The sequence below is a fragment of the Erpetoichthys calabaricus genome, chromosome 2, assembly GCF_900747795.2.
Source record: "Erpetoichthys calabaricus chromosome 2, fErpCal1.3, whole genome shotgun sequence".
NCBI lineage: Eukaryota > Metazoa > Chordata > Cladistia > Polypteriformes > Polypteridae > Erpetoichthys > Erpetoichthys calabaricus.
In genome coordinates, this window is record NC_041395.2 from 140,105,391 (window position 1) to 140,130,390 (window position 25,000).

At 37.7% G+C, this 25,000-nt stretch overlaps 1 protein-coding gene across 3 annotated transcripts in view; it reads right to left on the bottom strand.

Annotated features, from left to right (window-relative positions):
- Positions 1–25,000, bottom strand: part of usp13 (ubiquitin specific peptidase 13) — a 355,954-nt gene that overhangs the window by 239,525 nt on the left and 91,429 nt on the right. The gene's annotated exons all lie outside the window — the stretch shown is intronic.

The following is a 25,000-nucleotide window of genomic DNA, read 5'->3' on the forward strand; positions in this document are numbered from 1 at the left end:
GCGCTTCGTACCGGCGAAGTACTGCTTTTAAATTTTTATTAAGAAGAAAAGAAAACCTTTTAAAATTGAGGGAAAATATACCAATAACAGTTTGTTAAGGATCTGTTTTTTTGTGAAGCTGCGTTCACTCGAGTGATCACTTCGAGATGACTTGCTGGCTAACCATAAGCGTTACCTGGTAGGTAACCACCCATACAATCAGATTGTGAATCAGACTACGAATGCCGTGAATGTAATTACCCCGATCTACATGCTGTCAAATAAACGAACCACACGCCGTGGCGCAATTTTAGGGGCTTAGCCTCTAGCGCTGACGTCCGAGGTTCGATTCCCGTAAGGGAGTGAAGTGAGCGCTTCGCACCGGCGAAGTATTGCTTTTAAATTTTTATTAAGAAGAAAAGAAAACCTTTTTAAATTAAGTCTTAAAAAGAGCTGTAAAGATATTGACAATAAGCTACGCAAACCTACCAAGACATGCAATCGTTTAAATCAAAGCGCGAGTCGAAAAACACCATCCCATAATATTAGTTAACGATTAACACATTTCTATATGTATTGTAAGCATACAATACAACTGATAATATGTTGCGCTTATTCACCTGGTGTACTGACATTTTTGCGCGTTTAACGGCTGAAATCTAACGTGGTTTGTGCCCTTCAGAATGAAAAGAGTTTGCATTTACCTTTTTAATAAAAGGCGAGCTTTTAAGCCTGAGAAATCACCCCGTAAATGCACACGTTTAATTGCACATGTGTTAATATGTATGCTTACACAGTATTAAAAGACACTCAACAAGTACACAGTATTAAAAGACAGTCAACAATTAACGTCATTTACCTTCGTTACCGCGTTTGACTTGTGCTGTAAATCTCTTCCTCGTTTTCAGTTCACGTGATTACATAGGAGGCGTAATACGTGATGACGCGATACGTGACTCCGCCTCCTCCATTAGAGTATATGGACAAAAAAAAGGTTCCAGTTATGACCATTACACGTAGAATTTCGAAATGAAACCTGCCTAACTTTTGTAAGTAAGCTATAAGGAATGAGCCTGCCAAATTTCAGCCTTCTACCTACACGGGAAGTTGGACAATTAGTGATGAATGAGTCAGTCAAACAGGTTCCAGTTATGACCATTACGCATAGAATTTCGAAATAAAACCTGCCTAACTTTTGTAAGTAAGCTGTAAGGAATGAGCCTGCCAAATTTCAGCCTTCTACCTACACGGGAAGTTGGAGAATTAGTGATGAGTGAGTGAGTGAGTCAGTCAGTCAGTCAGTCAGTGAGTCAGTGAGGGCTTTGCCTTTTATTAGTATAGATGTATATATATATATATATATATATATATATATATATATGTATATACTGTGTGTATATATATATATATATATATATATATATATATATATATATATATATATATATACAGTGGTGTGAAAAACTATTTGCCCCCTTCCTGATTTCTTATTCTTTTGCATGTTTGTCACACAAAATGTTTCTGATCATCAAACACATTTAACCATTAGTCAAATATAACACAAGTAAACACAAAATGCAGTTTGTAAATGGTGGTTTTTATTATTTAGGGAGAAAAAAAAATCCAAACGTACATGGCCCTGTGTGAAAAAGTAATTGCCCCCTGAACCTAATAACTGGTTGGGCCACCCTTAGCAGCAATAACTGCAATCAAGCGTTTGCGATAACTTGCAATGAGTCTTCTACAGCGCTCTGGAGGAATTTTGGCCCACTCATCTTTGCAAAACTGTTGTAATTCAGCTTTATTTGAGGGTTTTCTAGCATGAACCGCCTTTTTAAGGTCATGCCATAGCATCTCAATTGGATTCAGGTCAGGACTTTGACTAGGCCACTCCAAAGTCTTCATTTTGTTTTTCTTCAGCCATTCAGAGGTGGATTTGCTGGTGTGTTTTGGGTCATTGTCCTGTTGCAGCACCCAAGATCGCTTCAGCTTCAGTTGACGAACAGATGGCCGGACATTCTCCTTCAGGATTTTTTGGTAGACAGTAGAATTCATGGTTCCATCTATCACAGCAAGCCTTCCAGGTCCTGAAGCAGCAAAACAACCCCAGACCATCACACTACCACCACCATATTTTACTGTTGGTATGATGTTCTTTTTCTGAAATGCTGTGTTCCTTTTACGCCAGATGTAACGGGACATTTGCCTTCCAAAAAGTTCAACTTTTGACTCATCAGTCCACAAGGTATTTTCCCAAAAGTCTTGGCAATCATTGAGATGTTTCTTAGCAAAATTGAGACGAGCCCTAATGTTCTTTTTGCTTAACAGTGGTTTGCGTCTTGGAAATCTGCCATGCAGGCCGTTTTTGCCCAGTCTCTTTCTTATGGTGGAGTCGTGAACACTGACCTTAATTGAGGCAAGTGAGGCCTGCAGTTCTTTAGACGTTGTCCTGGGGTCTTTTGCGACCTCTCGGATGAGTCGTCTCTGCGCTCTTGGGGTAATTTTGGTTGGCCGGCCACTCCTGGGAAGGTTCACCACTGTTCCATGTTTTTGCCATTTGTGGATAATGGCTCTCACTGTGGTTCGCTGGAGTCCCAAAGCTTTAGAAATGGCTTTATAACCTTTACCAGACTGATAGATCTCAATTACTTCTGTTCTCATTTGTTCCTGAATTTCTTTGGATCTTGCCATGATGTCTAGCTTTTGAGGTGCTTTTGGTCTACTTCTCTGTGTCAGGCAGCTCCTATTTAAGTGATTTCTTGATTGAAACAGGTGTGGCAGTAATCAGGGCTGGGGGTGGCTACGGAAATTGAACTCAGGTGTGATACACCACAGTTAGGTTATTTTTTAACAAGGGGGGCAATTACTTTTTCACACAGGGCCATGTAGGTTTGGATTTTTTTTCTCCCTAAATAATAAACACCATCATTTAAAAACTGCATTTTGTGTTTACTTGTGTTATATTTGACTAATGGTTAAATGTGTTTGATGATCAGAAACATTTTGTGTGACAAACATGCAAAAGAATAAGAAATCAGGAAGGGGGCAAATAGTTTTTCACACCACTGTATATATATATATACACACAGTACTGCACAAAAGTTTTCGGCAGGTGTGAAAAAATGCTGTAAACAAAGAATGCTTTCAAAAATGGAAGTGTTAATCATTTATTTGCATCAATCAACAAAATGCAGTGAATGAACAAAAGAGAAATCTAAATCAAATCAATATTTGGTGTGACCACCCTTTGCCTTCAAAACAGCATCAATTCTTCTAGGTACACTTGCACACAGTTTTTGAAGGAACTCGGCTGGTAGGTTATTCCAAACATCTTGGAGAACTAACCACAGATCTTCTGTGGATGTAGGCTTCCTCACATCCTTCTGTCTCTTCATGTAATCCCAGACACACTCGACGATGTTGAGATTAGGGCTCTGTGGGGGCCATACCATCACTTCCAGGACTTCTTGTTCTTCTTTACGCTGAAGATAGTTCTTAATGACTTTGGCTGTATGTTTGGGGTCGTTGTCCTGCTGCAGAATAAATTTGGGGCCAATCATACGCCTCCCTGACGGAATTGCGTGATGGATAAGTATCTGCCTGTATTTCTCAGCATTGAGAACACCATTAATCCTGACCAAATCTCCAACTCCATTTGCAGAAATGCAGCCCCAAACGTTCAAGGAACCTCTACCATGCTTCACTGTTTTCCTGCAGACACTCATTATTGTACCGCTCTCCAGCCCTTCGACGAACAAACTGCCTTCTGCTACAGCCAGATATTTCAAATTTTGACTCATCAGTCCAGAGCACCTGCTGCCATTTTTCTGCACCCCAGTTCCTGTGTTTTCGTGCATACTTGAGTCGCTTGGCCTTGTTTCCACGTCGGAGGTATGGCTTTTTGGCTGCAACTCTTCCATGAAGACCACTTCTGGCCAGACTTCTCCGGACAGTAGATGGGTGTACCTGGGTCCCACTGGTTTCTGCCAGTTCTGAGCTGATGGCACTGCTGGACATCTTCCGATTTCGAAGGGTAATAAGCTTGATGTGTCTTTCATCTGCTGCACTAAGTTTCCTTGGCCGACCACTGCGTCTACGATCCTCAACGTTGCCCGTTTCTTTGTGCTTCTTCAAAAGAGCTTGAACAGCACATCTTGAAACCCCAGTCTGCTTTGAAATCTTTGTCTGGGAGAGACCATGCTGATGCAGTATAACTACCTTGTGTGTTGTTGCTGTGCTCAATCTTGCCATGACATGAATCTGTCTTCCACAACCTCACCTTGGTAGCAGTTTGGCTGTTCCTCACCCAGTTTTAAGCCTCCTACACAGCTGTTTCTGTTTCAGTTAATGACTGTGTTTCAACCTACGTGTGACATTGATGATCATTAGCACCTGTTTGGTATAATTGGTTGATCATACACCTGACTATAATCCTACAAAATCCCTGACTTTGTGCAAGTGTACCATAAGAACTGATGCTGGTTCGAAGGCTAAAGGTAGCAACACCAAATATTGATTTGATTTAGATTTTTCTTTTGTTCGCTCACTTTGCATTTTGTAAATTGATAACAATAAACAATCATCATTTATATTTCTGAAAGCATTCTTTGTTTACAGCATTTTTTCACACCTGCCTAAAACTTTTGCACAGTACTGTACATATACATACATATATATATATAAACACATATTTTATATATATATATATATATATATATATATATATATATATATATATACTGTGTATATATATATATATATATATATATATATATATATATATATATATATATATATATATATATATATATATATATATAAATAATAGAGAATGTCTGTCTGTTCCCTATACAATCCTACATCCTTTGACCAAGTTTTCTATAGTTGTTCTCTAGGATCATGCAGAGAAAATGAACTACTTTGGAACCCAAAATTATGATCCTGGGGGTACCATTGGGTGTATCGACAAAGTATTGAGCAAAGGCTGTGAATACTTATGTATATGTGATTTCTCAGTTTTTTTATTTTTAATAAATTTGCAAAAATCTCAAGTAAACTTTTTCCGCATTGTCATTATTGGGTGTTTTGTGTAGAATTCTGAGGAAAAAAATGAATTTAATCCATTTTGGAATAAGGCTGTAACATAACAAAATGTGGAAAAAGTGATGCGCTGTGAATACTTTCCGGATGCACTGTAGATAACAGATGTGGCAGCTAGCAATAACAGCAGGGTCACAATTTAAGAAACACACACAGTAAATGTTTGCATTCTTTCCTTAACCCATTCTACAAATAAACTTGGGCAATGCCGGGTATTTCAGCTAATTTAATTACAAAAATAGCAAAGTTAACATTTTAATATAGAACATAAGGCTTCTCTGCGTCTTTTTATGCATTTATTGTGTACACTTTTAGCAAATGCATAGTAGACATGAAAGTGTTGAAAAAGAGAAACAAATATGTGGTCAAGTGTAGCAGAAATTTTCTCCAAAAAAGGATAGTTGATTATGGCTGATCTGAAGTACAGTACTTAATGTGCTGATGTACTGTACTGTGTATTTGTCAGATGTTACACTGTGTTCAATTAAGCACATATGTTAAGTATCAGCTTCCGGTTATGTGTGTAGTCAATATAGACTCATTTGTAAGATGACACAGCTGTTGCCAGCACCTCTCTGTGACCAGTTCTTAAGCACTGCACATGAATGACAGGCAGGCAATGTGAACTCAACATCACAATTCTCAGTGGGGAGCACTTGGCGGCAGACAGAGATATCACTGCATTATTCAAAATGTGTGGCCAAAATGTTTGTAAGCGCCTGTTTTCAAATACAGAAAATGACTGCAAAATAAGCCAAACTTACTGATGTACATTAATAAAATGTACACATACAGTATTTAGGATATGATGCATGCAGTAAAGGGGAGCATCTTTTGTAAAATGGTGTTTTCTGTTATCATAGCTTATGCTTTCAGTCAGCTGAACACTGCCCTAGTCTCAGAAAAAATTGGCAATGGTGGCAGATTTACATGCATACCATGTTGCCTTGTCTTTTACCAAAGAAATAAAATTGATTTTAGCAGACTCCATAAGGGTACTGTTATGTTACATTTCAAATGTAATGTACAATTCGCAATAAACAGTATTATAATAAAATGTATCATAACTTAGCAGTTAAATTTCTGTCAGCTGAGTTGCCAATTATTCAGTTTTAAAGATAGGTCAGAAGCATAAATAACTGTAATGTTTATATTAGTAAAGTTAATTCAGTATATTATTACAATTCTACCAGCATTACCATTAGATTAAACTATTTTAATTAAAGAAACTTGACTAAACTGCTTATACTTCCTTAGTAGCCATTAAATTTATCAAAATATAAAACATCAATAAACAATTTATAACACTATTTATTTGTAGATCCATTCATTATGAGAAAAAAAAACTAAATAAGGTAGATGAAAAATTTTATAGAAAAAGGAGTATTAAAATATTTTCATATTACATACAGTATTTTTACAAGCATTAACTTTTTTAATACAGAAACATGTTGGAACAGTTGTAGTGTACCAGAGATTATAGTGTACCAGCAGCGATTTAAAACCAGATTATGTAGTATGGTACTAAGAGGAGACGATCCTAAGGTCTAAAGTGCTGTCTCTGTGAACAGTAGAATAAGATCAATACCGATTTTAACTAATCTATAGCTAGTCTTGATTTGGCTTCATATTTCTCCTCAATTTCCTCAGTAGGCCCTCTGATTGCCAGTTAATGGCAGTGCATCTGCAATTAAACTCTCACCTGCTTTCAATTAAAAAATTGCAGCTGCACATTTCTCTTGATTTAAAGGGACAGAGCACAGGGAAAAAGTACATCCTCGTGTAAACTTATTTAAAAATTACTGAAATCGTTAAGATACATTAAATCTGCAGACATTATTGTAAATTTGAGTTTATGAGAAGGCCCAAAAATCCCTATATGTAAAGTACTGCAGATAAAAGGTACACCTTTGGGAATGGTGCTAAATAAATAAAATGTATTATTATTATTATTATTTCCTTAGTAGAATCATAACTGTAACTCATTTGGCAGATTTACCATCAGGGTGACCTGGGAGGTGCAGGAAAAAATACTGTCATACAATATTGTTTCTTTTACCTCAAGCTCTTCCACATAACAATTTTTTGGTATTTCATATTTGATACACTATGTATGCAGTAAGTATATTATATTCCTCGAACCAATAAAATTTATGAATAACACTTCACTAAAATCTCTGAGGAGGAAAGTTGTAATGTACAGCGACTGCATGCTAAAATCTTCAAATGGGACCAAACATTTTATTTTCTTATGTGATGTTCAAAAATTGTAAATATAAGCATGTGACACCCTGGGATCTATAGGGATCCTATTCTGGATTTATTAGAACTCATTTCCCAATTATGTAGATAAAACAAAAGAGTTGATACATGTTGCACCCAGCTTTTACTAATATTCAAATTAATCAAACAGTCACCAAAGTTTAAAAAATATGTAGTCAGAGGCTGGACAATACTGTATCAGCAAACTTCAAAGTAGATTGCAAGCTCTATACAATAAATCTTGTAAGAGATCTACTATCAGATTAGGAAGACAAAGATATATCTATGACACTTTGAAGGAATACATTGTGGGGAAAAAAAGCTAAATTTTTCAATGTGCACTTTCCAAATTGGCGCCCGAGAGATATCTTAATTAGGGATAACAAATCTCTGTCTTTTTACTGAAGATTAATGGGTCAATGTATGTTGATCTGTATTTTCCTATTTCTTATAACTTATTACACAATGTATTCTGTAGTGTTGGCGTAAATATATTTGATTCAGTATCACACTATACTTCAGTCCAGATATAAATATAAAACATGGTTATCATACTCTTTAATTGCATATAAGCCAATATTCGTAACAGTGCTTATTTGGAACAATGCATACAAAATGTGTGTGTACTTGCCTATTATCTAAACAAGACATCATTTAAAATATTTGATTATTTAAATTGTATTATTTATTTATTTATTAAGGTAAATTAGATGTGGTTTCACTTGTGTTCCATATTTATCTTGTCAACAATTATTGCCAAAATGTTGTGGATACCTGACCATCATACCTACATGAGCCTACTGGAAATTCCATCCCAAAACCATCTCTATTAATATGAATCTCTCTTTATGGGACTGTTTTTGTGCTAAGAGGTTCAGACATGTTGGAACATAAAAGGGGTCTAGCCCAAATTTTGAAGAACAGCCCCAGACAAATATCCCTCTTTCACCAAACTTTACAGTAAACACTTTATAGTAGACTCTGTGCATTCCAGAAGGTAACATTCACCTCATATCCGTCAAACCCACATTCATTCATCTGACTGCTAGATAATGAAGTCTGATTAATTCATTTCAGGTAACACACTTGCACTGTTCTGGAGTTCAATAGCAGTGGGCTTTACACCACTTCAGCTGACACTTGGCAATGTGCTTAGTGATCTTAAGCTTGTTTACAGCGACTCGGCCATGGAAATCCAATTCATGGAGCTCCAACACACAGTTATTGTGCTGATATTTCGTCCAGGGGTTGTTTGGAACTCTTTTCTAAGTGATGCAACAGACGCACTCAATAGTACTCAGTGGCACCACCCTGTGACTTTGCACTTTGTGGCTGAACTGGTGCTGCCTAAAGATGCTTCTATTTCACAATAAAACACAGTTGAAAGAAGCAGATCTAGCAGAGCAAAAATTTCACATACTGACTGTGAGGTAGGATACTCACTCAACTCATGACCCAGACTTAAGACGTTCGTGAAAGTGTGTCAATCAAATACACAGATGCTTCAGGAAGGCTTGCTCTGCACCGTCACAAAGGGAAGACCAGTAGACACAAAATTTCCAGTATTCTTTATTATCATGCGGACTTCAAACAACAAGTTGAACACTGAATTGCAAACTGAACTTAACTCTGATTTAATGAAATTGAAAGTGACTCTGGTTTTTCATGCTGCACCACACTGCCCGCTGCACAAACAACCATATTTTTTACTTTCCACACACCCGCTGCATCTGCTTCAGGTGAATGCAAATTTGAATGGCTCTGCCTTTCTTACAAAGACTGTAGCAAAGGTGGCATCCTACAACAGTGCCATGTTTAAAGTCACTGAGCTCTTCACTAATACTCATTCTACTGCCAATGTTTGTCAATGAAGATTGTATGGCAATATCCTTGATAAAAAGCATTCAGCACCAGGGGAAATGTGGACAACCTGCCAGAGTGCACTAAGGTAATAAACTGTGATACTGATTCTGGCAAAGAACTTGCGAAAAACGTGAATGGTAATGAAGGAACTTTGAAAAGTTCCATTTCTATTATTATCATCTAGTATTATTATTTGAACTGGGATTTCTGTTGGTGTTAGAGGGTTTGGGGCTCACTAGCACCACTTATAGGTCAGAACAGTTATGGATTCATTATAATTAACAACACTCCCTTTTGCACTTTTTGAGAGGTATAAAGGTAATTATTTAGAGTTTTATAATATTCCATGTGGCTGAACATTTTCATTTTATTTAGTTGATTTGTTATGAATGTTTACACTGTTCTACCTCAGGTTTATCACAAAGCACGCGCACAATTAAGGAAAAAAATCTCTTCAGCTGGAAAGTCACCATGTTTATTTATTGAACTGTATTATATTTATACAGTACTAGCAAAATACCCGCGCTTCGCAGCGGAGAAGTAGTGTGTTAAAGAGGTTATGTAAACATATATATACATATATATACATATCTACATATACACATATCTACATATATATATATATATATATATATATATATATATATATATATATATATATATATATATATATATATATATATATATTTATACATACATACATACATACATAGTGCGTTGTACGACGGGCTGTGATTGTTACATGGGAGGGAGACGACAAATCACAGCTTCCCACTTTCTAATCGGGCCTGTGATTGGTGCTTTGACTGATGCCCAGATCCTACAGTATCTCCCCTTAGGAGAGGCGTTAGGCAAGTATAATTGAATAGCGGTGCTGCAAGTTTAGCTTTACACCTGTTTTTAAGGCTTATTGACTGAAAGGAGCTTTCATGAAAAAAGTTAGGGCTTTGCTATAGGATACACCCTCCACAAGTTAAGGAAGTAAAAATAAAGGTATATATTTCTGTTTTATTTAAACCTTTTAAGTCTGTATGCGGGTGGTATGGTGGCGCAGTGAAAGGTGCCAGATAGGAGACCTGGGTTCGCTTCCCTGCGTGGAGTTTGAATGTTCTCCCCGTGTCTGTCTGGGTTACCTCCGGGTACTCCGATTTCCTCCCACAGTCCAAAGACATGCAGGTTAGGTGCATTGGCAATTCTAAATTGTCCCTGGTGTGTGGGTGTGTGTGGGTGTGTGCGCCCTGCGGTGGGCTGGCACCTTGCCCGGGGTTTGTTTCCTGCCTTGTGCACTGTGTTGGCAGGGATTGGCTGCTGTTTTTAGGATATAGCGGGTTGGATAATGGATGGATGGACATTTGTATGCATAGCCCCATTTGCCCGTTTTTGTTTTTTTTCTTTCTTCAGTAATATTTCAGCAAACCTGGAGCTTGTAAGTTCAAATCCTGGTACTGACACCACTGTGTGACCCTGAGGAAGTCACTTCACCTGCCTGGGCTGCAAAAAACAAAAGTAACAAATTGTACCTCAGATGTTGCAAGTTGCTGGAATAAAGGCATAAGTCAAATAGATAAAAATATTATACACATAGGAACTATTCATTTATTTTCAGTTAAGTCATCTGCAGCAAACCTTTATAAATGAGGGTCTCTCCTTTTTAGATAGTTCAAACTGTTTCTTCTTCATTGAGGTTTTCTCTGGGAAAGCTTTTTTCATTTCATTGAAAATTAAAGCAGCAGCTGCCAAAATATGTAGCTTTCTTATTAATTTTTCAACATTGTGTAAAATAACTTTATCAAGTAACATAAAAGGTTTAAATACTGGTTATCCTTTTACACTAAAATATTACTAAAGAGATACAAAAAAAGTAAAATGCATATGTTGTTTTTCTTTAAGGAGATTAAATATTACTGAAGAAAGAAAAAAAAAAAACTAAAACAGCCAAATGGGGCTATGCATACGAACTTAAAAGGTTTAAATAAAACAGAAATATATACCTTTATTTTTACTTCCTTAACTTGTGGAGGGTGTATCCTGTAGCAAAGCCCTAACTTTTTTTCGTGAAAGCCCGTTTCAGTCAATAAGTCTTAAAAACAGGTGTAAAGATATTGAGAATAAGCTACGCAAACCCACCAAGACATGGAATCGTTTAAATCAAGTATCATTACATCTTCCTTTCTTAAAGAGAAGTAAGGCAGTACTTATAAGCTTACATATATATATATATATATATATATATATATATATATATATATATATATATATATAGACATACATACATATATATATATATATATATATATATATATATATATCTATATATATCTATATCTATATTAAGGATCAGTTTTTTTGTGAAGCAGCCTTAACACAGCTTTTCCGCTGCTTTATAAATGAACGCTAAGGAAGGAGACTTTTTATTAAATGCAAGGGTTCTTCGCCTTTTTTTTTTTCTTTTTTTACGATTGTTATAGTTCTGTTTGCATACCACGTTGTCAGTTCAGCACTCCGGTTGTAATATGACCAAGCCGTGCAAGCACACTCTTGAGAATGCAACGTATAGTTGTACAGGAGAAAAGCAATCTTGCCTGAAGTCAATGGCAACCTTTTGTAGGTCTATGAACTTAATTTAAACTTTAGGTTTACACGGTGCTTTCTTTCCGAAGTACCTGCACTCATGAATATGTCTGTATGCGTCAGTCGCTCAGTCGCACCGGCGAAGTACTGCTTTTAAATTTTTATTAAGAAGAAAAGAAAACCTCTTTAAATTGAGAGAAAATATACTAATAACAATTTGTTAAGGATGTGTTTTTTTGTGAAGCTGCCTTTACTCGAGTGATCACTTCAAGCTGACTTGCTGGCTAACCATAAGCGTTACCTGGTAGGTAACCACCCATACAATCAGATTGTGAATCAGACTACGAATGCCGTGAATGTAATTACCCCAATCTACATGTTGTCAAATAAACGAACCACACGCCGTGGCGCAATTTTAGGGGCTTCGCCTCTAGCGCTGACGTCCGAGGTTCGATTCCCGTAAGGGAGTGAAGTGAGCGCTTCGCACCGGCGAAGTACTGCTTTTAAATTTTTATTAAGAAGAAAAGAAAACCTTTTTAAATTAAGTCTTAAAAAGAGCTGTAAAGATATTGACAATAAGCTACGTAAACCCACCAAGACATGGAATCGTTTAAATCAAGGCGCGAGTCGAAAAACACCATCCCATAATATTAGTTAACGATTAACACATTTCTATATGTATTGTTAGCATACAATACAACTGATAATATGTTGCGCTTATTTATCTGGTGTACCGTCATTTTTGCTTGTTTAACAGCTGAAATCCAACGTAGTTTGTGCCCTTCAGAATGAAAACAGTTTGCATTTATCTTTTTAATTAAAGGCGAGCTTTTAAGCCTGAGAAATCACCCCGTAAATGCACACGTTTAATTGCACATGTGTTAATATGTATGCTTACACAGTATTAAAAGACACTCAAAAATTAACGTCATTTACCTTCGTTCCCGCGTATGACTCGTGCTGTAAATGTCTTCCTTGTTTTTAGTTCACGTGATTACGTAGGAGGTGTGATGACACGATATGTGACTCCGCCTCCTCCATTACAGTATATGGACAAAAAACAGGTTCCAGTTATGACCATTACGTGTAGAATTTCGAAATGAAACCTGTCTAACTTTTGTAAGTAAGCTGTAAGGAATGAGCCTGACAAATTTCAGCCTTCCACCTACACGGGAAGTTGGAGAATTAGTGATGAGTCAGTCAGTCAGTCAGTAAGTCAGTCAGTCAGTGAGGGCTTTGCCTTTTATTAATTAGTATAGATACTGCAGGGCTCATAGGAGTATATCAGTGCCATCAGGATAGTTGAAAATACTGTGATCCAAATTTGAAGTCATAACACCCATAACAACATTTACCCCCTTCTTTGAAATACCTCATACTTATTTTCTGGAATAAAAACACAGCAAGAACCCATAAAGGAACACTATGTCCAAAACTTATATTTTGTTACTTACTTTTTCTCTCTTACACCAAAGTGCTTTAAAGTGACGGTCGAGAAAAAAAATTTAAGCTCATATATTCATGCAGAAAGGAGTATATATTAAAAAAAAAAAAAAAAAGTTTATGATTCAATGATTAAAGTTGGTGACCAGGGTAGGACAACACCGAACAATATCAAAATGTCCATGAAAAAAATCTCACATCACTTGTGTCATGTAATCCACATAAAAAGTCATTCATTTGCTCATAATGTTAGAAACATGTATTTTAACTAAAATACTTTTAAATAAACCACTTTTGGTAAATGTTGTCATGAACAACAAAGGAACACACACACTCACACGTAAAGAAGTGTCTGAATTGAAGACCTGGCTCTCCCTGTCGTTTATTGGTCAAATCAAAAGCACAGAATTGTGGGAATGTATTATAATGTTTGCAAAGTGTGCTGTTTTTTCCCAGAAGTAAATGTTAATAATATTTTAGAAAAAATGCAACTGAATAACCAAAATATGGATTCTGCGACATGAGTAAAGTGAGAATTTTTTTTCCCCATCAACGTTTTCACATCCTTTACCATTGTTCATATTTGGAGACCATTAGGTTCTATTATATGATAAACTTTTTTCTCTCATTCTGCATAAAAACATGAGATTAAAAATGTTTCTTGGCAATCACTATAAAGCATATAGGGTAAGTAACATCTAAAAAAAAAGTGCTTTGGGGTGGAGTATTCCTTTAGGAGATTAGGAATTGAGAAGGTGCTATTGCATAATTTAAACATCTTGGTTATAAATACAACATACCAAAGAAACTTTCTTTCAAATACCATAAATACAAAATAATATTTCATTTCTTCACTCAGTTGCTCTTTGTCTAATATATGAAGTTGGTTGAAGACCTAAAAACATACAGTAGTGAAAAACCAAACTTTTACTGTAATTTTTTACAGTGTTTTTTTTCTTTTTTCTATTTGTGTTCTACACTTCCAAGCTCAGACTTTGCACAATTCAATCAGAATAAGATCACCACACCACTCCTAAAACAAAGCACCATGCTCCCTTCAACAATTATTGGCCTCAAATCTAAATATTTTCACAATGATGTGGAAAGCCAATGGAATTTAAAAGACCCTTATTAAATATTTGTGCTTTTCAACTACTCTAGAAAGAATATGCATCTTCATTGACTGTTCTAATGTATCAACCTTTATCACATCACTGCCTTGCTAGTTAATCTTGTGGAAGTGGAATATGTCATACCACCCAGCACTCCACAATGGCTAAAACATCTGCAATGCAATGTATTATATGACAGCCTTTTTTCTTTTCAATCACATAGTAATTTTAAGGTGTTTTCACACCAAGTTCATTTGGAGCTGCAATTTCGAAATATGGAGAAATATCTCCCACTAGCCAACCCGCGGCGTAGCATACACCACATAATTATGTATTGATGGGTGAACACATCCTGAAAGACACAGTTGTCCAAATGGGGTGGGTTTGAGGATACGACTGTAGGTGAATGAAAAAATGGAACTCTGGAGAGGGCAACATACAATTGTCCATGACTGACAATTGGAGGACCGCCGTCGCACGCTCATTCAGCGATTCACATCCGTGACAAACAAATTGTTTTACATGCTGCATACAGTGAGTCACATCCGCGACAAACATGCTTCTTCTTAGATGGTCCTGCCGCGTCCACCTTTGTTCTCAAAGCATACACACTGCCCGGTCATGTGCCCGCTCGCAAGAGCAACTCACAGAGACCCGCCCACCAACTCTAAGACCATGGGATACCCCTCGCAAACTGTTATACACGCTGCATACAGCGATTCACATCCGCGACAAACATGCCTCTTCTTAGATGGTCCTGCCGCGTCCACCCTCATTCCCGAAGCATACACACTGCCTGGTCATGTGCCTGCTCACAACAGCAACTCACGGAGACCCGCCCACCAACTCTAAGACCATGGGATACCTCTCGCAAACGGTTTTACACGCTGCATACAGTGATTCACATCCGCGATAAACATGCCTCTTCTTAGATGGTCCTGCCACATCCACCCTCGTTCTCAAAGCATACACACTGCCTGGTCATGTGCCCGCTCGCAAGAGCAACTCACAGAGACCTGCCCACCAACTCTAAGACATGGGATATCCCTCGCACACTGTTCTACACGCTGCATACAGCGAGTCACATCCGCGACAAACAAACTGTTTTACACGCTGCATACAGCGAGTCACATCCGCGACAAACATGCCTCTTCTTGGATGGTCCTGCCGCGTCCACCCTCGTTCTCGAAGCATACACACCACCTGGTCATGTGCCCACTCACAAGAGCAACTCACGGAGACCCGCCCACCAACTCTAAGACCATGGCGTGTAAATCAGGTTGCGATGGTGGACGCAGTCGTGCGTCGTAACCGAAAAGAATAATGAAAAGTTAACGTAGCCCAGAGGTGCATGTGGAGTGTAGCAGAGACGAACGCGAATGACGCCCTGTTTTGTGAGTTGCTGCGTCCGAGTTGGTGGGCGTGGCTCTGCGAGTTGTCGTCGTATCCAATGACATCGTGCTTTGTGAGTTGCTGCGTCCGAGTTGGTGGGCGTGGCTCTGTGAGTTGTCATCGTATCCAATGGTCTTAGAGTTGGTTGGCGTGGCTCCGTCCTGCGTGCTCCATGGGTGTCTTGCTTGCACTGGTGCCTGCTTAGTGAATTATATATATATATATATATAGATAGTCTGGGTTATTCAGGTAGATGTGAACATTGCAATCACACTTTGGTATGGACAAAAATAACTGGACAGAGACCCTTTATATAAATGGTCGTCTCGGGTTGGTACTAAGCACATGGTTCCAATAAGGCATGAATGTGATCCAACACAAGATTAAACTAAATACAGGAAATAATATGCATCATGGGTAAAATGTCTACATGCTGTTAACTAGGCACCACAGCATAATGAGTCAAAGGTTAATCCAGAGCTGCTTAAAATTTTTACTGATTGCTTAAAACAGACGGGTTTAATTTAAGCATAGAACAGTGTGGTGTGAAAGTAAAAAAGTCTAGGCAACAGTATATAAAAGAGAAAGAAACAAAAGGTTCCTGTGAAACTAATCAAGCCTACAATGATTCATGTAGGTTGTACACCCTCTCAATGCAATAGCTCTACATGCACAATGTGGACAATGGAGGCACATTAACTTAGAATACATATTTATTAGTACACAACTTGAGCTGAGTTTTAACCACATAAACTGGACTTCTTACACTGTTTAAAGAAATAAGTCTATGTAGCTTATCGTGTATAAAATAAAATCCAAAACGCAGGCCCCTTAGAAATAAACTGAAATGTTACTCAGTCATGACTTTTCTGTCCATACGGTAAAGGTTTTGTTAACCAGCACATTCCGACTTCAGGTGTATGAATTACATCTTCATATACAACAAGCACAAAGAAAGGCGACACAGTAAATCTCTTTCTATTTCACACACTTTACACGCGCATATTCACCGCTTGCTCTGTCACCGCAAATGCTGTGTGAACTACCGCCCTCCATCAAAGCCTCTGATCACTGGATGAATATATGCGGGTGGCTCGTGGTGGAGTACTTTCTGTTTTAGTGTTAAAAGTTACAAAGATTAAAGACTAATGGCACAAACATTAATTCAAAAGTGAAAACTAAAAATATTATTATTATACTTCAGTTAGTCTTTCCAGCTACTTTAATAGTTTCATTTAGTTTTTCATTTCGGCTTTGTAAATTATTTTATTTTAGTTTATGAAAATGTTATTTTAATAATAGTTTCAGTTTTGATTTTAGTTTTTGTTAACTATAATAAACTTGGTAATAGTACAGTAATCCCTCGCTATATCGCGCTTCGCCTTTCGCGGCTTCATTCCATCGCGGATTTTATATGTAAGCATATTTAAATCTATATCGCGGATTTTTTGCTGGTTCGCAGATTTCTGCGGACAATGGGTCTTTTAATTTCTGGTACATGCTTCCTCAGTTGGTTTGCCCAGTTGATTTCATACAAGGGACGCTATTGGCAGATGGCTGAGAAGCTACCCAACTTACTTTCTCTCTCTCTCTCTCTCTCTCTTGCGCTGACGTAGGGGGGTGTGAGCAGGGGGGCTGTGTGCAGCTGCTTCTTGAAGGACATGCTGCACGGTGCTTCGCATACTTAAAAGCTCAAAGGGCACGTATTGATTTTTGACTTTGTTTTTCTGTGGCTCTCTCTCTCTCTCTTCCTGCTCCTGACAGAGGGGGTGTGAGCTGCCGCCTTCAACAGCTTTGTACCGGCGGTGCTTCACATACTAAAAGCCAAAAAGCCCTATTGATTTTTTTTTTTGACTGCTTGCTTTGCACTCCTTTGAAAAGGAAGATATGTTTGCATTCTTTTAATTGTGAGACTGAACTGTCATCTCTGTCTTGTCATGGAGCACAGTTTAAACTTTTGAAAAAGAGACAAATGTTTGTTTGCAGTGTTTGAATAACGTTCCTGTCTCTCTACAACCTCCCGTGTTTCTGCGCAAATCTGTGACCCAAGCATGACAATATCAAAATAACCATATAAACATATGGTTTCTACTTCGCGGATTTTCTTATTTCGCGGGTGGCTCTGGAACGCAACCCCCGCGATGGAGGAGGGATTACTGTATATGATACCATTTTAGTCAATGTTACCTTTAGAACTGCTTTGCCTTTTCAAAATTACAGAATACAGTTTTGGCTTCAGAAAACATGCACTGCAAGTTTTGGGGGTATGGCTATGACAAAAATAATGCTGGAAATATTTATGACAGGTTTCTTAGTATTGTCTTTCCAGAGGGATGTATATGTGTCCTCATTTCTGATCACAGCAACTGGCAACCATCAAAGCTTTAAGTATTCCGTGTAAAAGAAGGTACACTTAAAACTGAAAGCACCATGGCAAAGAATATTACATATAACTCTTACTGTAAGTAATGTAAAACATGTATCTATAGTTGCATAGCTCAACATCGCTTACCATGGCTGTGAAAATACAATGAAAAAAGTGAGTGTTTATAGTTTTCATCAAACCCCTTCACTAATTTCCAGTGCTTTAAAGTTGTATTTTGTAGCACCTAGACTGGAGCTGTGAGGAATCAGCACTAAGCAATGAGTCACTGCAGCTAATAAAAATCAATAAACAAACATGCTGATGAAAGCTTATCCATTTGATATTCCATCATTGCTCCTTTCATTCAGTTTAAGTTTGGGACATGCAAAATTATGTTCATAACTCCAGGACTCATGACAGCTAGAAAATCATTCCCATTAGTAACACAAACATTTGTCTTTCAGGTCAAATCAGGCTTGTTCTGTACTGTATATCTAATTTTTGCAGAGCAGGAGACAGTAAACCCCGCTCTCTTCTGCAAGGTTATTTGTACTCAGTAGGTATTATTTTACATTTTCTACATATGCCCACCCAGCTGCCTTTTATCCAGAGTTTTGCTGCCACTAAAAGACTATAAATTCACCTCTTGCTGCAACTTTAATATAACCTCTCCCTTTTTCCGTTCACCTTTAATCTTTTGGAGATTCTCATCAGTATATACAGGTTTTAGTAACAAAGCTGATACTTTAATAGTCAGACATGTCAAAGGCATAAAATGACATTGTTTTTCTAAATGTTTATAGAGATTTTTAGACTATGTATCAAGTTAAAATTACTTCTGAATTATTCATGAAGCTACCTACATTTAACCATGTCCCAGTGGGTGAAAGAATGTCATATATAAAGAAGAAATCAAATGAAAAGGGAAGCAGAACTTCTTTAAAAAAAAGTGAAGTCCACCAAAATAACTTTTATAAATTACTGTATATATATGCAATTTTCTAGCATATGTTCAATACCTAGATGAGTAAGTCAGTACTTAAATCTGTATCCTCATTTGTGATAGATCTGTATTTAGGTAGTGGTATAATCTATTCTTCCATCTTAGCTAAAGTAAGTTTTAAGTGGAAAGAGGATTACTTGTGTTCTGTTTTGTATATTGTATTTACCCCATTTTTTTGATACCCATTTCATGCCAAACTTACCTGGGAAGGGGGCTCTCTCTGAATTGCCATTCCCAAGATTTCTTCCATTTTTAATAGAGACACAATGAGAAGTCAAGCAAAATGACAACTTTTATTGGCTAACTGAACTGAAGGCATCATTTTGCTTGAAATCTCATTGTATTCCAATAATGGCTAACATGATGCAACACCCTACTACTACTAATGATGCAGAAATGACTCCAGGCTCTGACTGTACAACTGTAAGTTTAACCTCCCAAAGCATCCTAAATTTGCTGGCATGGAAGAATGCTGATTTCAAAAAAACAAATATTAAACAAGAAGAACTGATTTGTGAAATAAGTCATGGCAGTTCAAACGAGTTCAACAACTAGTTTGTTATGTTATTCTTGTGTTAACCAACACAAAGACTATGAAGAGTACAAAATCTTCACGAGTTACTTAACTCCAACAGAAACCCCATATTTAACTGTAATAAAATTTGCTCAAAACGCATTAAGCCAGTTGTTTAACAGGAAAGTGCCCTATGACAAGAAAAGCAACCTGTGACAGGATATAACAATCATTGTCACCAATTATGTTGCAAAAGACATGGTGTCAATTCGAGTCATTGAGAAGGAAAACCTGAATTTTATCTGTGATAAGTCACTTCATACATTACATAGATGCACATCTTTTTGTGACACAAACCCACTCTTATGCCAGAGAGGAGAAGTCACCAGCACACTCAACACAGCAGTGATTATGTTCACTTTGAAAGCAGTGTAATTTTCACTGGACATTTCTTCACTGGTGACATTTTTATTTATCTGTTTGGTTTTTTAAAATAAATGAAACATCATGAAAACCACCCAACCATGGACCAGCGATGAAGTTCTAGTTACTTAAGAACACAGAGAATTACCTTCTTCTAACTTCCTATTTTAGCCTCTTTTCCTGCAAACCCATTAAAAGCCACTGAGTGATAACATCAGAACTTGTTTTTACATTTATCTTCAGGGACCACCTGCAATTTTAAATGTTGGCTTTCTGTAGTTCCAAAGGGTTAATTAATAGGTCACACAAACCCCAAAATTTAACACCTTGATTAAAATTGTGCCAACATCTTTGTGTTCTTGTTTTTAGGATTACAGTCAATTTTTCTGATATTTCTGAGGAAACATGCATGCTTGCTTTTATTTAAATAAGACCACAACATCAAGACTTGCTGATAACTGCTTTTACAGTTAAATATGAAATTGCAGTTTGTACTTGAAGTTTATTATTATTTACCTATATCACCCAGTCCTAGGTGCCCTTTCAGCTAAAGAAAACTCTCTAAGGGTGATACAGCAGAGTGAAAGCAAAAGAAAGAAAGTGGGACAGACAGGAGGTAAGTCTGGGCAGTGTTTCGTTGGCCATTGGTGAACAACTGAATGAGTTTCCCATCTTGTAGTTAGTGAAGCAAGATCTAATAAGCAGTGTTGGAGTGGCTATATGCTTTGTTATGTTCTGTTTACTTAGTACTTTCAGTTCTTCCTTTCACTGTCCCTGCTTGTGAGGACATATTTTTAGAAGGGTATTTTTGTATAACTGGCATTCCTAATGCTGTTCTGGATTCAAAGATGCTACAAGAACACCCCCAATTGTTCACCACTTTAAAACCAGGCTCTTATTACAATCCTGCATTGTATTCAGGGCATAAGATTTAAATAGTCACTGAACAGACTTGGAGAGAGGAATGAATACATGCTATTTAATTGTGAATGGATGTGTATTACTTGCACAACATAAATTTGACAAGACAATTACTTAAACTATGAGTTAGACCTGGGCTAGCAAATGATTCAATTTAAATTTTTAAATATAAAAATTACATAAACCACCAGACTAAATAAAGAGTGATATGCTTACACACTCGCTCCAATACACTTACAGTAATCCCTCGCTATATCGCGCTTCAACTTTCGCGGCTTCACTCTATCGTGGATTTTATATGTAAGCATATCTAAATATATAACGCGGATTTTTCGCTGCTTCGCGGGTTTCTGCGGACAATGGGTCTTTTTACTTCTGGTACATGCTTCCTCAGTTGGTTTGCCCAGTTGATTTCATACAAGGGACGCTATTGGCAGATGACTGAGAAGCTACCTAATCAGAGCACACAGTTAAGTTCCTGTTTGCTGATTGGCTCAGTGACGGAGTGCTGCATTAACCAGGAAGTCTCATCTCACTCATTCAGCATTAACATGCTCCTGCTACTGCTTCAGGGGCCGTGTCCAAGCGCCAACAGAAGATGCAAATGATTGCAGAAAAGGTAAAAGTTTTGGATATGTTGAAGGAAGGGAACAGCTACACCGCTGCAGGACACCATTACGGCATCAATGAGTCCACAATTCTTTTTATTTAAAAAGGAGGAAAAGCATATACTCGTAAGATCTACGGCCGCAGTGTCCTTTAAGCAGGGCACAAAACGAGTTGCAAGTGGACGTAATAAGGCAGTAGTCTGGATGGAATCTGCTTTAGGGATTTGGATTGAAGACTGCCGGAAGGAGAACAACAGCGGTGCTACACAATCGCCTGAAGAGGATCCTTTAGAAGAGCTGTAACGCTCTCCTTTGTTGTTCAGTAAAATTAAACTCATCGTTATCGGACAAGTCGTCGTGTCATTGTTGGTGAGTAACCATAATTAATTATCTATGTACAGTACTTATTACATGTACATAGTTTAGTGTCACTGTACACACATTTTAGTGTATACAATTTTTCTTGCATTGTACGTATTTATTGCTGGTAGCCTGACTGTCGTAATGGCTGTAAGATATGAGATATTGGAGACACTCGAAATCTTTAAAATAATATTCAGGTTTTACTGTATATAAACTGTGTTTACATACATAATTTCAACGAATCTTACCTAATATCTAAGAGAATACAAATGGTTTATGCTGTATAATTGTGCGGGAAATGTTTATAATAGTGTGGGAGAGTTTATAAGGGCTTAAAATATATAAAAAGAACCATATGAACATATGGTTTCTACTTCGCGGATTTTCACCTTTCGCAGGGGGTTCTGGAACGCAACCCCCGCGATGGAGGAGGGATTACTGTACTCCAAGTGCACTATCAAGGCTGAACATTTTCAGTGATGAGAGAACACCACACCATGTAAAGTTTCTGTGTCAAGACCACAGGCTTCTCCACAATTGCAAAAGATAAACTGCATCCTGCGATAAAGCCCTAAAGAATTTTCCTTACCTCTCTAGGGCTTTCAAGTTGGAACTTGAAACCCAGCTTAAACAAACCAACACACAAGACAAGGTGAAAACACCCTCAAACCATTGCTAAAGAAGAAAAATAATTGGAAAAATTGGTAACGCAAAATAATACCCTTGCTAACAACAACACAGTGCCAGTGATTTGAGAAATGGGTTCAGAAAAGTTGACAGTCTACCATCCACACCACACTGCTGGCAAATGAATGATCCATCACTCTCTGCCTTGAAATCCAGGTGGAAAATTTACTAATTTAGTCTAGAATACCTTTATTATAACTACTGATTAACTATACTTATTAGTTATTTTTTGAAAAATAAAAGCTTGGCATCATTCTGAACTGTTATTGACCTTCATATACAGTATTGTATTTCCTCTTGGTATCCATCAGTGCTACTGTTGCTTTGCTAAGCTACGGTTTCTCTAAATGTAAAAAATTAAAGTGACTGCAAACATTAAGGATTCAATTATTACACACAATTTCCTCAGTTATAGACTTGTTGGGTAGCATGTGTTTATGAAAATGCAGATCACCCAAGAAGAAGAATAGCAACCATGTGGCAAAGTCGAAACAACAGTAAATTTGCCAATTACTGTATGAAACTATTGTGGACTCCTCATTATCCCCATCATCACCATCATTCCTATCATAACTACCATTTTCAGGGTTGACTCCAGCTGGCCATTTACCCCCAAATCTTTTTCCTCTATTATCCACTGTCCTCGTCATCTTTTGTGGTGAGGCAACTTCTTTATATATCATACCACACCACCTCCAACCATATCTTCTTCAGTATCCCAGCATCCTCAGTATGAACAATAGATAAACCAAAGTTACAAGTAAATGTGGGCCAGACTAGATAATAACAAACCAAACACTACAGTAATCCCTCGCTACTTCACGGTTCACTTTCGCAGATTCACGACTTCGCGGGTTTTTAAATACAAGTGATTGCCCGCCTATCGCGGAAGTTATGTTCCAGACCAGGGGTAGGCAACGTCGGTCCTGGAGTGCCACAGTATGTGCAGGTTTTTGTTCCAACCCAGTTCCTTAACGAGAACTCAATTATTGCTGAAGAAGCACATATTGCTTAAGTGACATTTTAATGCTTCATTTTAGTGGTCTCGCTTGTTAAGGTTCTCCAACCTTAATTGCTTATTTCAATCTTAAACTGCTGCATTCAGTGTTTTAATTGCTCCTTATTAGCAATAAGATGTAAAACAGGGGTAGGCAATGTCGGTCCTGGTGAGCCGCAGTGGCTACAGGTTTTCATTCAACCCAATTGCTTAATTAGAAACCAATCATTGCCAATCTCAGACCTTATTTAATTTTATGGCTTGTTAGTCTGTGCAATGTAAGGCTTTTATATCGTAGATTTTTTTCCTTTCCAAGGATATCATCCAAATGATTTGAAGCCTAAAACAGATCATTTTCAGTCTGTCACATTTTTCTATTAAGTGTTTTATTAAATCAAACCGTGCATGATGAACACACACAGATGTAATTGGAAAAAAAGCTAGCTGGAGAACTGCTGGCTGCTTTGTCTTTTACATCTTATTGCTAATAAGGAGCAATTAAAACACTGAATGCAGCAGTTTAAGATTGAAATAAGCAATTAAGGTTGGAGAACCTTAACAAGCGAGACCACTAAAATGAAGCATTAAAATGTCACTTAAGCAATATGTGCTTCATCAGCAATAATTGAGTTCTCGTTAAGGAACTGGGTTGGAACAAAAACCTGCACATACTGTGGCACTCCAGGACCGACGTTGCCTACCCCTGTTCCAGACCCATCAGCAACAGGAGAAAATCCGCGATATAGAAAGACCATATAAATAAACATTTTTATAGTTTAAGCCTTAAAATACCCATCCCACATGCTTTAAACACATGTAAACTTATAAAACACACTTTGTTAACACATATGATATGTGGATGTCGGGCTAAGGATATGAGTAACATCTCACTATTATAAAACATTTTAACTTCACGCAAGACAACACAGTGAGAAAGGAAAATTGGTGATGTACAGGCTTTTAAATTATTGACAGGCAGAGCGACAAGCAGCACAAAGCCAGCACAAAGTCCACTTCTCCTTAGCGTTCATTCAGCTCCCCACCCCCTTGACAATGCGAACTGTGCCTCCGGGGAGGGGGGTTTGAGCGAACGTGTGTTCAGCCCTCACACACACCCCCAAACCCCCCACTCCTCCTTCTCCTTCCGAACACGCAGAGCGACAAGCAGGCATTTTGGCAGAAGCAGCACAAAGTCCATTTCTGCTCAGCATGAGTTCAGCTGCCCCCCTTCACAAAGCGAGTGCAGACACATTGACCTCTGATCGCTGCGTGCAGTGTGCAGTGTTGGTCTGTGGTGTTTAAGAATGTAGAAAGTGTTTAAGAGCATAGGAAGTGTTTATAAGAGTGTGGGAAAGGTTAACAAGAGAGTGAGAAAGGTTTATAAGAGTGTGGGAAGG